Below are 18,263 nucleotides of genomic sequence, written 5' to 3' on the forward strand. Positions count from 1 at the left end.
TCGTTTCAGTTGTAAAATGGCGTCGGACCGGCTTGATCCTCGTTAAAGTACTGTGAAATAGCGAAGCGAAAAGGGCCCCAGTTCTGTGAAAAATGACTTGTTTATACTCTAGACGGCCTTATCTCTGCTTCTTGCGCTCCACTGTAATTTCTGATAGCTATTCCTCAATGCGCGTCTGGACGCTCCAGATGCTTTTTCCGAAACGAAATAGAGCCGTGGCGTTTTTATTTCTTTTTCTTCAATTGTTTCTTTGGTATTCGGTTTTTCGGTTCCTATTTTCGATTTTTTTTTACCTGGAAATTAAACATTCTGGTTACACATCAATATACGTTTTTTATCGTGCCACGGCTGGACGTTTTTGGCTTCTTTAATAGATATTTGCACTAAGTTTCCCGACGTTTTTAAACCTCCAGTCCTTTTTCTAGAAACGCACTCTCGTCAAACGTATAAACATTATTCACAATCCAGTACTCTAAGCATGATTGAATTGTGAATATCATATACCATCTATATCATACAGCAATGAGATCATGTCTAGTATAGTAATTAGTTTTATAATTTTATAGTTAGTAATTTGTTTTTTTACTTCTTCTGTATAAATTACATGATATTTAAGGAAATAATACATGGAACTATTTTTTAAAATACAATTAAGAAACTTTAATAAATAAAGAAAAATACAACAAATTCTATATTTAATTTCAAAATAGTCAAAGTGGGAAAAATGGACTTAAAGAGCTGTATTTGCAAAAATGGTTGTACCATTTATTACAGATAAAAATTCTTGAAAGATCTATTAAATAAATATTACTACTGGCATTATTATCTGTGCGTATAAACCAGCACTGTTACAAAATGTTTTGCATAGGTCTAATTTGATACTTGCAAAAGTTTTAACTTTTGTTACCGGAAGGTTTGAAAACTTTTGTGGATATATATTTTCACACCTTCCCTTCGTGCTCTTTTAAGCGATATTTACGTAAATGGTGTAAAAATATTCCAAGGAAAGAAAATTCTGCGAAAAAGATATATATTATTGCCAAATAGATACTACATCAAATACATTAAAATATTGTAATATAAAAGTATTAGGTGCCAAGTTTTTCAAAATTTAATTATTTTTCTTTTTGTGAATTTAATACAGTGAAGGTTTTGGTTATTTGAATAACAAAATAATGTTTCCAATATGAGAGAAAAATATATGATAACAAATAACACCGAAATAATATTTAAATCTTTGGACAAAAAATAGTTATATTGATTTTATTTAATGAAACAATTAAATATTTCAGCTGATAATGGTCATGATTAATGAAATATTTGTCCAACATTAACCTTCCAGTATTTGCGAAATTTTACTTAAATATCTTGCTGAGGTAAAGTCAAAATTAGATGCCGCATTGTGTATTCTTTTTTTAACATTTAAGAAATTCCTGGAAATAGAACATCCTTTTTTATGTGTTGAGGAACCATCAAGATCTGCTATATACATGTGCAAAAATGCCCGAAAATATCACAGCATGGTGTTGTGTATATATCACAGAAACCATGACAGGAAAACCTAATAATATATGGATATGTTTTACATAATAGCCAATATGACATCCATTTTTTTATTTTTCCCATTAAAAATTAATTAGGGCATTAAAGTTCTTCATGCGAATATTGTTTTTTTTAGATTTATATATGACACAAACTTAATTAACAAAATCAGAAATGGCTATATTTTTTATTAGCAAGTTACTGATTGTTTACTCAGTGGCAAGGTGACGGAAGATCTCTGCTCCATGTCAAAACTAGGAGTATGCACCGATCTAAAGATGTCCAGTTATTAATTGGCACTTCATTCCCTTAAAAACATACCAATTTTTAATGCATGAAAGACACAGAAGAAACTTGCTTTTGTTAAAGCCCTGATACTGTATGATGAGTTATAACTCGTTATAACTCAAGAAAGGGGAACACACAATAAATTTGTAAGGGCGGGGTGTGATTAACTCCCCTCCTAAACATTCTACATTATACAATGCAAGAAATACCATAGTGTTACTCTTTGATACAAATCTTTTGTTTGGTTGTCTCTATCACGCTATATTTAATGCCCCATGATTATATAAAATCTCTCCAACGAGTCAGGGAAGACTGCAACAGGCGACATCCAAAAAATGACACAAAATAAAATTTACTTTCAAATTAAACTGATGACAATTATCACTGCCATGTGTCCTCTCGTTGAGCAGACCGAACTCATAGCTCCACATCCCCTGATTATATTAGATTAGATTATTTGAGGTAAATATTGTCCTGTTGTATTACCACTCTTTCAGATATATTATAGCTATTGGACCATCTTCTGATCTCTAGTCTAGGTCATCTAGTCTTATCCGTTTCAGAAAGTCTACTAACTTCGAGTCTGTCGATACAACTTTTTGTCAACGCCTAAACACAATGAACCACACATTTGCCAGGCTGTTGCACTGACTTAAAAAGTGTTCTGTCATTTCTTCTTTGGATTGACAAAATCTGCACATGGCTTTATCCTCGATTATATTTGCTGTTAAAACTTATGATCGAATATTTTTTTAAATATTTAGAAATTAAAAAAATGATTTTATAATCAATCTGGTGAACTAACTAAATAAAAAAACACTTTTACCTATTTTATGTCTTGATTTCTATCTGATTTCAAATGAAATATACTTTTACATGCTAAACTAGTTAAACCGTAAAGAAGTAATATCCAGTCCAATCGAAACCCACGTAGCCCACAGGCATTAGTACTCGCATCCTCTATCCTCTTCTGCCCCTTTATATCATTTGTCTTTCATATTCCAGTATTTTCTAGTTAACACGTACGGCCGCACGTTGTAACTTCTTCTGGGAAACTTGTGTGCCAGCTTTATAAACCGACTTTAAACTAAGTTTCTATCAAAGCGGAAACTTTGGCGTAAAGCTCCTTGTCGCTGGCGGTTTTTCGAAATGCTCCCTAATATAATTTTCTATTATGGGAAAATACGGGATGTATGACAACAGTGTGATTTATTGGTGTCTTGGCGCGTAAAACTGTTCTGTATTTGACATCACTATTCTTGACAAAAATTGCAATGTAGTGATGGTCTCGATTAGCTTGACAAACGGATAACACGATAAGTTATGGTAAAATAAAATACTAATTCACCATTGTTCAAATTTCCTATATCCCAGTTCACCAAAACTCCAGTTCCATAGTTTTAATAATCTGCTGATGATGCTAACATGCTTAGCGAAACGTGCGCCCAGTGTAAAAGTAAAGTATTTTGGTGTATTGCGGTGAATTAGCGTTTTATTTTGCTGCTGTAACACGAAAGGTGCTAACCACCAACAGTAATGATGTGGAATGTAGAATGAGTAAGAGGGAGTAGGGGCTAATCACCGCGACCTTAAATATCTATTGTGTCCCGCTTTCTTGAGTTATAGCCCATCATACAGGCTATAACTCATTATACATGGGAATATTCCTGTTGTAGGGGGGACAGTGTATTTCTCATCCTCCTCTGACAACAGATATTCATTCTCGAAGGAGTGAGAATCTACCTCCTACATATACACCCTTCCACGGTTGGGGTTTGGTTTCTGGTATATTTCTGGTTTGGTTTTTGGTATACACCCTTCCACGGTTGGGGTTTTGGTTTGGTTTCCCTCCGTGCCCTCCATAGTCGAGGAGCTTGTGCCGCCTGAGGTACCTGTGAGTTGGAGGCTGGAAGAACTGTCCCCATTTTGTCCACCTTTTTAACTTGGTCTTTCCTTAGACCTGATACCGTTGTTGTAACGAATCTATAATAGAGGATATATATCTCTTTCTCTATTCCTTGAATTTGAGGAAAATTACACCGCAAGGGTTAGTCGGTCCACTTCTGCAGAGACCCGCAGATGCAGCAGTAAGAGAGACGAGAATACAATTGGTTGTCCATGGAATACCTATGGGTGTCCCAAGGTTGAGACGAGTAGAGGCTAGTCTTGTATCTAGCCACACCATCTCTTTTACCTGATCCCGCCATCATTGGACTTAAGTTTTTAATGAGGTTGGTCCAGGCGGTTAAGCTAAGACCAGATACTAGAAACATGACCACGGACAGTGTAGTCCGTCATACCAATCCGGCATCGTTATTCGTCTGGGTGTAATTCCCTGGCCACGACAGTACAGACAGGGACAAGACTTGAGATGATCCTTAGACCCAGCCAAAGTGCTAGAAGGGATTTCCCCTGGCACCTGACTAGGAGCTTCCCCACCAACAACAAGGTCTCTCAACTTCTAGAGGAAGAAAGAATTAGTAAATCATGACCGACATGACAAACAGTGACAAAATATGATAAATAAATGGAGAACTAAGATCATCCTTCTATAAGTTTGAGTCTGCCTTTTCAACGCCCCAGAATGGTTCTAGGCCTATAAATGACATTTATTAACAATCCAACACTACTCTAGAATTCGCCTACGTGTAACCCAGTGTTTTAGCGCGGATTAGCTGTAATTATACGTTTTGGTTGGTTAGAAAGTACTTTAACACTGATTTTATCTACCTATTTGTTTATAAAAACCACAGACTAAGTTAGTTTGTGTTGGTGAAGAAACTGACTTTTAAGATAGAAAGAAGAAAAAAACAAATCAAGCTGTTAGAGAATAAATCTATCCTAAATATATCTTTCATATTGGGTCGTTTTTTTATTTTTAGAATATTAATGTGAATAATTTAAGAAAATTCAATAATACAAACTAAATGTAAAATTATTATCTATACCTGAATACAGTGGCACTAAATTAAAATTATTTGTTTCTAACCTGAGGAAGATTCTCTAACGATTCCTTATATAAATAGAACGTCAGAAAAGATACAAATAGCCAAATAGTATCACATAAAAATCGCATTTAAATCTGGAGCTATACTAAGAAGCATTTTAATAAAAACAAAACCTAAGACGTTGGTCGAAACAAGAGAAAGAATTTACCAGAAAAAAAAATGCCGTGGTGTAGGTTTTTTTTACCTGAAAAAATTAAAATGGGATAGGGGTGAGCCACTTTTGAGAAACACCCGGTATAGCTTGACCATGAAAGCCTACATAATTATCCTGTAAATTTGAACCAAAAGTATAATATGATATCAATGATATCATCTATGAAAAAATAAAAACAATTTTTTTTTTCTAATATACTATAAAGAAGTTTAGGAGTAAAAATTTCTAGGAATAAAAAAATAATTCTAAAAGTAATGCAGTCCCAATAAAGGGAATCAAAATCGCGCAAAATCATTCTAGATATTTTATCTGAGACCTAAATCGTAGTTATTAGCAATGTCGTTCATTAACGTTTTAAATAGAAATTTTAGATCGGTTTGGCTACTCATTAATTATCCGGATTCGATTACTTATGTACGAATTTTAATTATGCCCAAATTGCCAACTTCGTTTTAAGAAAATCCTTTCTTAAGAGTAGAACTTCTCCAAAACTTTCCTGGATAATTATGACACAATATGACAATGATTTTTTCCTTTTTAATTTAATTTTTATTTGCAATTTTATCTGATTTTGGTCTTTTTTCTTCAATTTTTTTGTCGCTTCTTTTTCTTTGAATTCCATTCCAAGCAACAATTTGATTACTTCGAAAGATTGGCTTGTAGAAAATTTGCAGGTTTAATTTCGTCAATTAAACTTTTCTGAATTACTAGTCTTCATTAATTTCCATTTATATCGTTTGCCTCGTTCGTTTAATTGAGAAAGATTTTTTTTATCTTTATTTGCTGGAATGGTAATTAGGTCCACGAAAATTTATATCAACAATAGAGTAACTGTTACTGGACAAAATCAAATTAAAACTTGTATTTGAAAATAAACACCGCGTGTATTTAAAAAAAAATAATGTCGCTGTTTCCGAAATCTGTCAAACAACCTTTAATACAGTAACAAATTACTCGACCGATTCAAATAAAATAATCGAAATTCGCGTAATCTCAGGTCTCTCCTTAATAACCAAATCGCAGTCATTAGCTGTTTCATTTATTAGAGTTCGAATTACAAAATTCAGACTGATCTCGACTTCTCATTAATAGTCTGGATTCGATTACTTTATAAACGAAGTTTTAATTATGCCCGAATTGCCAGCTTTAAGTTAAGGAAAAGTTTCTTCTAAGAGTGGTAGTTTTCCGGATAATTATGATAATGATTTCGTATTTTTTAATTTGATTTTTAAATTTTGTAATTCCATCTATTTTTAGTCTGAAAGTGTGTCTTAATAGACAGTCAAAATAGACATTTCAATTAACAATAATTCGCATAGAGCTGAAAATTGGTACAGGTCTTAAACATACTATTATAGATGATATCTGAAAAATCCCCACCCCTCCCACGTCTGCTAAAAAAAATATTCAAGGTCAAAAGTCAAAAATATGTTTTTTGCTTTTTTTCTCCTAAACGGTAAGCGCTATAGCAAAAGTACCTTAAACAAATGTTTTAGACCATTAAATTTTCTACAATAATGGTTCTTATACTTTTTTCTTACGAAGCACTATTCCTGAGATATGGCGATTTCAAAAGTTGAAAAACTCTATTTTTCATAATATGCACACATTTTCGCACTACCTGTGAGGTAGTGTACTTGGCGCGTTTTTTTAACCTGTTTTCCCCTGTAGGCCTAGTCCACGATCTATTGTGGTTAAGTTTTATTGCACATTATACTATTAATTTTAAAAAACGGTGCTCTTGGTAATGATTATAGTCGAACGGATTATTGTTGATTTTGGGAGAATTTTAATCTGAGTGGTAATCTTCAAATGATAATTCAACAGTAATGTCTTCTTCGCTTTCTTCTTTCTCATCTTCTTGCGGAATATCTGGAAATACATCTATGACAGATGCATCAGTTGTCTCCTTATCAAAATCCTTATCTGTATTTAAGTCAATATTGGAGTTTGCAAGACTGACCTTGACAATTAGTACATATTGGTATACAAAACAATCCGACTCTTTTACAACCACAGTTTGCGCTACAACCCTTTTTGCAATTGCAAAAAATTGTGTTAAGTAGTTTTCTAGTTCTGCATTTCTTTTCAGCTCCAAAGTATTATCTATAAATTTCCAACCCCAGTCTTCTGGGTTCAGTTGATTGCCAAGCAAGAGAATTCTTGCCAAGCAAGAGAATTCAACTTGTGATGATGACTTGTGGAGAAGAGTCAATCTTTTTGAATACGTCTGCCCAGACATTACTGTTGAAGTATCATTTGAACATTACCACTCAGATTAAAATTCTCCCAAAATCAACAATAATCCGTTCGACTATAATCATTACCAAAAGCACCGATTTTTAAAATTAATAGTATAATGTGTAATAAAATTTAACCACGATAGATCGTGGACTAGGCCTACAGGGGAAACTACGTTAAAAAAACGCGCCAAGTACACTACCTCACAGGTGGTACGGAAATGTGTTCACATTACATATTATGAAAAATACGAGTTTTTCAACTTTTGAAATCGCCATATCTCAGGAATGGTGGTTTGTAAGAAAAAAATTCACAGTCCTTTACAAAGATGCAACCGGGGGGGCATTGAAAATGATGAATAAAAACGTAAAAATATGATTAGTGTTAATATGAGTGTATTACATACATATGTTTAAATAACGAACTTAACAAAAAACAACAGATTTAAAGATTCACTGAAAAAGTAGTAATGTTAACATTAAATAAAATATTATCAATAATAATTATGCGATCGCACCGTAAACAACAAGCAAACAAATCCGTAAAAATCCGTAAAACAAACAAGCAAAAAAACAAAATAACATACAAGACATCAGGTTAACATGATGACAGATCATGATCGATGACAGATAAAGAATTCTTATAGAAAGCTACACTTTACGATATAATTTTTTTAACTGTTAAAGGCAAACCCCATTTAAACACAAAACTTTTTAATACCTACTACTGTATCTAAAAAGACATTTTTTTAAATTACTAAATTCTGCCACGCTTCTGTTTTTCTTGGCTGTTGTGCGTCATGTCACAGATTAACAGACCCACGTTTGCACCACAAGGCGATGCTGCAGACCACTAGGTAGACCGGTCGTGAAATTTATGTTATACAACTTCTCGTAGTCAATCTACACAAATATTATCAAAAGCTTTTTTTTCTTTTTAAAAATATGTTCAGATTTTGTAAAAAGTATAAGTCAAAATCGCAAAACTTAAATTTGATATGAGTTTCTTAGTTTTTAACTAATATAGTGGCGAATTACAAAAAATCCTTTTCAGTGAAAATTAATCAGTTAAATAAAATAATTTAATAAATTACTAGCTTATTCCCGCGACTACATTCGCGTTACACCTCCACTACGTTCGCGTTACACCTACACATGCATTGATTTAAATGATTTTTTACTTCTTTATAGAGAGCTAGTGAGCATAGATGTTTTTTATTTTTCATCTTTTTATTATTTATTAAGAGCACTAATACTCTCTTTATAGGTTATTTTTTATTCTTTGAAGGATAATTAAGGAAGATATATCTCGTTATGATGTCACTAAATAAACCCTTGTATAAAATTTTATACTGTCTGGTTTATAATGTTATAGTATTGCATTTTCGTACAGCAAACTTTCATTCCCTATTCTACTCCCTAAGTGTATAAATTTCATAAATTCGCTTTATCTTTGTGCCAATTTTTTATGTGTATAATCCAGAGGTCACCAAGTTTATATATAAATTTTACTAACTTTACCCATTTGGTTGATGAATTTCAAAAATTTCTTCTAATTTTTTTTGTAGGATTTCATTCTTCTAGATCAAATAGTAAGGAATTTTCATACAACAAACTGTTCCGACATAATTTTACTCTCTAAGAGGATGAATTTCCTAAAATCGCTTTGTGTAGCTAATTCACTAATGTCGTTTATACGAACCTTTGTGCTAATATTTATGTATCTATAGCTGGCGGTATGAACTCACTCCTAAAATATCTAAAAACTTAAAAAAATATATATAATCTAACTGACACACCACTGACAATGACAAATAATTTATTTCTGGAGGTATTGTGTGTAGGTGTTTTTCAGGTATGTTTTAGTATTTAGTCGTTTTACACAAAGAAATAGCCATTAAGTACTATAAAAATACTTCATAACAAATCTACACATATATACCTTTCATTTAAAAAAAAGAATTATCAAGATTGGTGAAGCGGTTTCGGCGGGATGAATGCAACAAAAAAACCCTTTGAGCTTTTATATATGTATGGATTAATTAGTTTTCCAACATATTTTACTTTGCAAATTTTTATAAATATTCAGACTCGCTAATATTCAGACTCGCCAATATCGTAGTCCACCGTGTCCAGCCTGTTTAGCCAAACGTAGGCCGATTCCTCTTCGGCGGCGCGCGGCGTCGTGACCCTGGCCGATGGAAGAGTCTTGAAGACGCTCATCCGCGTATAGGAACAAGTTGACTGCGTAGCGTATTGCGTTATTAATCGATTCTGAAACTTTCTATCTCATGTATAACATGTTACGCAAGTTTATTGTTTTAATCTCGATTGTAATAGATAAATATGTGAAATGCCACCTGAATATCTTCCGCCATGACATGTTTTTACTTTTTTGTTATAGTAAAGTGATTTGTATAATTTTTATTCAATAACGTATGTTTTCCTCCATTTGTGATTTTTTAGTTTTAAGCGAAAATTAAGTATAACATGTTAGAAAAAAGAAACACTGTAATATTTAAAAGAATAAGAAGAAATTAGTCTTATTTTGAAAGAAAATATAGAAAAACTCTTTCTATAGAAAAAGTCTTTATACTAACCAGAATCGGTGACATATACCCGGTCTCACCGGAAACATTACTTATTACTTCACATAACTTGAAGAATATCTACTTGTAATAATGAACACTTCAGAAATGCACCAGTAAAAACATTTATTATTTGAGATTAAAACTCGAAGATGAAATTATAAATATTAGTTACCTATGTTGTTATAGCTTTTATAGGCCTGTTTAACGACTTAATAAGTTACCTAGCAAAAAATCTGTGCGCGTACTACCACAATTGTTACAGGTTAATTTTTTAAAGAAATATGTTACACAAATTAAAAAACGCTAAAATTTTAATGGTATTACTTGTGCATTAGTGGCCTTATAATGCAATTAGTTGGAATTATATCTTCTTTAAATATAATTAGACTTTTTAACGACTTTTAAGTTACCTAGAAAAAAATCTGTGCACGTACCTACCACTATTGTTACAGGTTAATTCGTTAAACAAATGTGTTACATATTATTCGTGGTAGTAGTGGTATTATATTGGAATCAGCTTGGCATTAGTGGGGCATTATATGAGAATGTATTTTTGGCATTACTTTGGCATTAGTATACAGAAATTTGTCAGCGGTTTACTCCTTGTAGATAATCAAAAAGTTTTTAGATAAAATTTGCTTTTTATGTCAGATCATTTCTATGAAAAATTATATTAGATTTTTATTAAAGACGCTGGGTAATTAAAACATTGACTAATAAAGCTTGTCAACTTTAAATAAGGGGTCACGAATATCCTCCTTGGAGTGTTTGGGTTATGGGGTGTATAATAAATTAATTCTTGTTTTATAGTAAAAAACCATAAACATTTATTTGTGGAAGTAAAATAATGCAATGGTTGGATATCTCTCCTTTATAATTAGGTGACTAAAAATACACTAAAATAATTAGAAAAAAAATCTTGTAATTATTTAGTAATTACGTCAATATTAATTAATTGACTTTCTAGTCTATTTTATTTTATGTACAAATATATTATTAAATTTTAATCTAAGCACTAAGTAATAAAACACTTTGTGCCCTCTTATATCGTAAGAGGTTACGAAATATACTCCTGGTTACACCCTTTACAGAAAACAGTGTAAGGGGTGCAAATAAATTGTATAATCACTGTTTTTTTATAATAAAAACTATAAAACATTTCTTATTTGTTAGATTAAAAAAACAAAACAATGCATTGGTTAAAATAAGTACATTCAATACATGTATTGTGTTAGACATTTATATGCCCAGTATATTTTTGTTTAACAAATCAATCAGGAAAAAATCCAAAACCTACCGTTATAGGAGGTATAAGATGATTAAATTTATATAATGACAACTACTTATCGGATAACAAATTAATTACTACCGTCAGCTACTGTCTAGGTAGAATATACCTAGAGTACATGGTACAAAGAATATAAGGTATGATCGATAGCGGCTCCAATTTCGTTCAGTTCGCGCATACCACCTGTGACGTCACTAGGAAAATGAGGAATAAATAAAAAATAAAGAAAGTTGACAGGAGATCTGCATTTTTGGGGGTTATGGTTAAGAATTGTTTATTTTTTAAGACTTTTAGTTCGTTTAATGTTTAATTTAATAATTACTAAAACCAGCAGTTCCAAAAAAATATATTTAAAATAATAATTATCTATTAACATGGATTTGGACTTTGGACCATAATAGGTAAGAATACTAAATTTATTTCTATATTCGGTACCTATAAAATTGTTTATTAGGTTTTTAGTTTGCGATGTTTATGGTAAATAATTTTCATGTTCATTGCCTCTGATTTCACATGAGGACAGAGATGAGGATATATATGGAAAAGTAACCACAAGAGGAATTGTTACATCATTTAAAAAATGTTGGGAATTTTATTGTTTCCCATCGAAAAGTAGAAAATGCCAATGCAGATGAATGTACTGTAATTGTGATAGAAGTAATTCCAAGGGTGAAGTTTATTATAATTAGTGGAAGTAATTCCAAGGGTGAAGTTTATTATAATTAGTGACCTGTGCTTCTTTTTATATGTAGATGTTTTGGTTTGGTTTGGTTTGAGAATAAATCGGTTGAACGAAACCCAAAATTTAGAGGAAGTATTTGCATACCCAGAATATGCCCATCAAGGATTATATAGCTCAAATTTCCTTTAATGGTAGGCAATTATTCAATGCAAATTAACTTTTAAGTGACTGAAATATTAAATAGTTTACAATATGGTATATCATTAAAAATATATTACTTTTTTAGGTACAACTAGGGCCCGATACATTTCAAAAAGTAGAATATTATTTTATATTAAATGAGGTATTGTACCAACAATCAATTTATATTAATACCGGAGATTAAAAAAATAACAGAATAAATAGTTCTTTTTTATACTACAAAAATAGACTATAGAATACAACAGTATTTAAAATAAAAAAAAAGTTATGTCCCGGCCGAGATTCGAACTCCGGTCTCTCGCTTCCTAGCCCGACTCCTTACGCACTGCTCCACAGTAACTGCTTAGCGATAATTCAGTGACGGTATATAAACAAAAAACAGGTTTATAACAATATCTTGACGATTTGAACTGGCGCGCGGAGCGTGCTGACCAATAGCGCCTGTTATCACCTGTGACGTAGCGACCAACCTGCGCAATATCATACCTTGTATTCTTTGTACCATGCCTAGAGTACCTACACCTACCTATGATGTAGGTAGATTAAAGCTTATTTTGACTTTTACGTCTCACTTCGGTGTCACAAGCTGAATTTTTTCAGGGATGGAAGTACAGTACATGATATGGGGATCCTTATTCCGAAAGTAGTACAAAAATTAGACCGGGTAAAGGGCACTATCATCAAAAATCGATATATTAATATTACCGTATAGAGAAAACAAATACTTATTTTTGGTCCAGTACACAATAAAGTCTTCGTAGGGAGTAATTTTTTATAATTATTTACAAAAAACATTTCCATTAGCGCTTATGACCAAAAAACTTTAAACATGAATAACTCATTTCAATCATGCGAAAATTTGGTTTAAAATAGACTTTTTAATATAACTTTCATTTAACGAAAAACGAAGGTCTAAATGAAAAAAGAAACAATTTAAAAGTTTCGCTTATGTCTTGACAAAGGTATCAAAGCAAACCCCATATTTTTGCTTTTTAAACTAATAAAGATATATCAATAAACAATTAGCGATGTAATGGTTTTGCGCGCGCTGGCCGACTGCCGCCGCTGCGCCGAGATTTCCTATACCCTTGTATATATGACGTCATGGTGTGGTCAAAGACTACAAAGACAGGACAGCCGGCAAAAGATGAAACGTTTTTGGCTTCGGCTCTCAGTGACCTCGTCCCTTTAAAGTGCGACTTCGAGGAGATTTCAGATATTGCCATACTTATTCTAATTGAACAAAATTTCATTATAAATTATGCACACTATATATAATGAACGTATATTCTTGATGGAATATGATAAATATTTTAAATATTTTAATATTACTTAGGTATTACTTATTATGAAGAATATTTAATCCAATATTTCTAATATTTTTTTGTGTACATTTTTGATATAATACCTATATTTTTAGTTATTGTGTAAAACATGGCAACATTGCAAATACTTGACAAGGTTGAACTAGGTTAGTAGGTCAGGGAGTTTTTAACCTACATTTTTGCAGAAGTTTGTAGTGTTTATTTGATATTTTATTGTATTTTTTATTTAAATAAAGAATGAAATTTTTAATTGCTGAGCATAGTGTGATTCGATTGGGTTAGTTACCATTTAAAATGCTAAGAACAGTTTCTATTGTTGGAAGGTGAAAATAAAAACAGCAAATTGTTTACAGACTTTGTTTAAATTAGTATTTGCAGAAAAGTGTCTATATTTATCAAGTATTTATCTAATGTGAAATAACAAATTCATTAAAAGGTAACAGATTCTTAACATAAATATACAAACTAGTATTTTCTAAGAAATTATTTTGCAGATATGTTTGAATTCTTATGATTTCCACTGTTGAAATGGCAAAACAATATATTTCTAGGAAATATCGGAAATATCGAAAACGGAATATTTTCTAGTGAAAGAAATACATTTAAAAGTGAGTGCATATTAAGCTAAGGAGAAATTTTGTATAAGAAGTTGTTCCATATACAGGTATCACCAATATGAATATGAATGTTTTGTTATTATTAATGAAAGTAAAAATATTATTTGTAGGACATGCAGAACATCAAAATCCAATTAAATTAGTAAAGAGCTGAGGGTATCTATACTATAAAATTTATAGTTTTGTCTATTTTTATCACCAAAATATAAGTTACGTATTTTTGTTAACGAAGGTTGTTTCTTGTTAAGTAACTAAAACAAGGATCAAAAAAAGAAGACTCAATCAATATGCACCAGTGTATTTTTATAAATATCACATAATTTGCAAATATTACAACAATAAATGTCTCAGTTTTATAGAAGTCTTTTATTTAAAAAAAAAGTTAATATGTTATTAGAAAACAAATTTATGTATAAGTTCAAAAATATAAATTTGCAGTCTATTTTTTTTAATTAAACTATAAAATCATAATCATTAAGTTTTATTTAAACTAACACAATAAAACATGGTATTAAAAAATAAACATAATATATAAGTTAAATTAGTAGAAATAAATATAAATATCATAAAAAAATAATATAACTAATAAACTAACATAAATCAAGTTACAATTGTAACAAAGTTAGAAGATTGTAACTTTGTTACAATTGTAATAAAACTTAAAATTGTAATTATAAATTCATTAAAATGTTAATCTTTCGATTAACTCTAGGCATGGATTTAAAAGTAGCATTGCTGCTTTTTAATAGGTAGTATATTCTTAATCTAGTATACAATTTTAAAAGATAAATGTGCGGGAAATTTGAACATGGGTGTTTATATTCAATGGTTTGAAAAATATGTAATAGATAATTGCCTGGACAGTCTATTATGCAGTTTTCAATATTTTCGACAAAAAGTTTTTCTAGTTTATAAATAAAATGGTAAAAAGACTCATGAGGGGTTTTTAAACTACCAAAAGTTGATGTTGTGTCATGGGCCTTAAAATGAATAAACATATTTGATTGGTCTAGGTTGTTATTTTCCGTCGCAAATGCATCACAAGTTGGACAACTGTGAAGTTTTAAACATTTTTTTATTAAAAAACCACACACATATTTAAAGGAATTTTGTTCGGGAAAGGCCAATTCAAGGTAACTGTAGGATTCCACATGAAAACCAGGATTAGACGGGTCTTCTGTTACAATTTGAGTGGTAGATGTTGGCACAAAGTCTTTTAATTCAGTTAATAATTTATTGACATCTTCCGAACAATTCATATTATCTGTGTGGACAAAATCTGTGACAAATAATTTTTTAAATGCACGCACAAATTGCACTGGGGTCGGATTAACTGCATTGCCATGTTGCTGTCTTACGGCACCAAAAAAATTTTCTAGGCAGTCTTGATTTAGCCGTCTGGTTAACAGAAGTTGAAACCCACTCGAGTTAAGTTTTACCCACAGTGATAACAGCGATTTTATGGAAATCTTCCAACAATTTATAAATTTCACGGCTACTTTTTTTTTTTTAATATTGTTATATACAACTAATTTATTTAAAAATTCCAAAGTATCTGAGAGAAATTTTAACTGATAATCTTTACCCGAAAAGGCATTTCTAAATGTATTTGTAGGATTTAAACTTGATGAATTAAAAATATCGAACAATTTGTTGAAAATAGATACTATGGTATATGTACCAACAGCTGTAGGTGGCAAAGCTCCCAAATTTACATAAGTTTCTAAAGCAGCAGAAACAGTGTTACTAAAGACTTGAACAGCTAATTTCACCCTCATTTTCTCAAAATTTGTGGGATTTATGTGAGAGGTGGTTAATTTGGGTGCCATTTTATTTAAATTTTTAGAATCTTTCTCAAAAAATGATCTTATATCACCCCATGAAGCGGTTTTGTTATCCCATATAAAATCATTTTGTAACAAATTGTTTCTAAGGGCTTTTATCATATGAGGAGGGTCAAAATAGTAAAATAAATGTTTGCCTCCTAACGAAAATTCTGTATTATCAGGTGTTACTCCCAAAATTTTTGATAATTCAATACAATTTGACCCCATATCTGAAATTAAACAGACAACATCCAGACCTACTTTTGTTAAAGATAATATTATATCATTTAATAAAGATTTGATATCATAAGCACTATATGTAGTAGAAGATAATATGTAGGCTAAAGGCTGCTTCCATGAAGATTTCAGACCTTTCGCCATAATGACTGTAGCTGATGAAGCAGGCTTATTTCTACGAATTGACCCATTATCTTCCAACCCAATGATTATGTCTTTACTAAAATTATAAAAAACGTTCGTTTTTAAAGACATTTCATCTATACATATAGCACAAACGCGATCTAGTTCTTCAAATTGATTAACTTTTAATTGTAATAGATCAAAAAGAGTTTTGTTAATTCCAGGGGAAAATTCTATATTTTCTATGAACCTACACAATGATCTGTAGGAAGGCAAACAAAATGTCTCCTGTAAAAGTCTATAACATTTTGGTCCGAAAAAATATAATGATAGGGAAAATTTTTTTAAATCTATAGAATATCTCCTACCATGGCTAGACCTCTTAGATTGTTCAAACTGACATTTTACAAAATTAGATAAATTAGGTTGTAAAAATTTATCGCATAATTTCTTAAAATCCTCATCAGATGGATTATTAAGTTTATTTAGAGCCTCCTCTAATTCTGCCCTTAAATGTACGTTTTCACTTTGACACTTTTTTAACTGATCTCTCAAAGTCTGTTTCCGTGGTGTAGTAGAAGTTAAAGTTGTAGGTGTTTGGGTTTGTGCTGTAGACAGCAAATCTGATCTGCTAGTTGAGGCTTCAACATTTTCTTCCGTGGGTGGACTACTGAAAGCACTTGTGGAAGGGTGAATACTTAAAAGTTGAACAGGTTCCATTCTATTTAGGTTTTCTTGAAATAAAACATCCTCTGTTGGAAGCGACGCATTATTTGCTTCTGTTTCTGTAAAATAATAATAAGTTATTAATTTTAATATAACTAGTTAGATCACCATTTTAAAATTACATAATATAAGTAATTAAGTAACATAGAATTTTAATTCTCAGTTATAGAAGAATGTTTTAGAAAGTAAAAATATTTTTTTTCACTTAAATTCGAACAACAATTTATTTTTGTACAGTATACAGTATGTTCATGATTGGACATTATGTGCGAAAAAACTTAGGAAATCAATTACTCAGAAATGTTTATTCTTGACTCTTGATAAGTCTCCGCATCCCAGAAAACCATATAAAAACTAGTAAGAATAGAACTATATTTTTTGTTCATAAGGGAATTCCAAAAATATGTAACGGTAAAGAAAAACAGCGTTGCCTTAAAGATGACGATCGATGACATCTACATATATAAAATGCTAATGTTTATCTGTGTCGTCTCTACTGAAGTAATTACTTGCTCTAGAAAATTGCTTTTTTTACTAAAGGTAGCTAATTGGCTCTTCTAAAAACTGTCGTCGCCTGATTTTTTGTTTTTCATTTAATTAAAAATAAAAAGTACTTTTTTTTCTTGATGTCGTGGCGGATGCGCCAGGCTTCAACTAGTCTCCATATAATTTTAGATACAAAATCACAGCGATCTTCATTTCCCAGCCATCTGTGACGCCGTTTTTTTTTGATCATATTGTACAATATTATCGAAAAGAAAAACGGTGCCAGAAATACAGAGAGCATGACAGAGATTGTAAAATAATTTGGGAAATGTCATTGATCGTCATGTTCAAGCCAACTGGATGCCGTTTTTTTTCGATGATACAGTACAATACAATCGAAAAATAGCATCAGAGATTGAAAATGGAGATAATTATTAAATTATATATAAAATTATATTGGGAATTAGAATGACTTAGGAAGTTTTATATTTTTATGCAACATTATATGCGTGAGTGTGTATACAATATTTTCAGCTAAAAGAAAATTTCATTTTCGAAATTATATTTGAAATAAATTGTTATTAAATATTGCTACCTACAAATAGTAATTAAATACAGGTTTTTTACTTTATAAGTTGTTAAAGTAAATACAATATGATCGAGAAAAAAACGGCGTCAGCGATGGCTAAGAAATGAAGGTCGCTGTCATTTTATATGGAAAATTATATAGGGAATGGCATCGATGTTCATTTCCAAGCCAAGACGCTGTTTTTTTCGATCATACGGTATATATATATTTAAAATTCAAAAAATATATTCAAAAATTAACTAGAACATACTGCAAAATAATTAACTAGAACATACTGCAAAATAATGCAATATTATCTTTTTAATGGTAACTTAAAATATAACGTAAAATATAACGTAAA

The 18,263-nt window shown here is 31.0% G+C and overlaps 1 long non-coding RNA gene across 2 annotated transcripts; it reads left to right on the forward strand.

Moving 5' to 3' along the window:
- The first annotated feature begins 13,104 nt into the window (after window positions 1–13,104).
- Window positions 13,105–14,292, forward strand: LOC115884182. Of its 2 annotated transcripts, XR_004050516.1 has the most exons (4): window positions 13,105–13,330; window positions 13,415–13,755; window positions 13,814–13,983; window positions 14,047–14,292. It is a non-coding gene; the product is annotated as an uncharacterized LOC115884182 (long non-coding RNA). The 2 variants fall into 2 exon arrangements; XR_004050515.1 differs by having other exon boundaries at window positions 13,105–13,755.
- The last annotated feature ends 3,971 nt before the right edge of the window (window positions 14,293–18,263 follow it).

This window comes from Sitophilus oryzae, unplaced genomic scaffold (genome assembly GCF_002938485.1).
Source record: "Sitophilus oryzae breed Bouriz unplaced genomic scaffold, Soryzae_2.0 scaffold_2025_pilon_pilon, whole genome shotgun sequence".
NCBI classification, from domain to species: Eukaryota; Metazoa; Arthropoda; class Insecta; order Coleoptera; family Curculionidae; genus Sitophilus; species Sitophilus oryzae.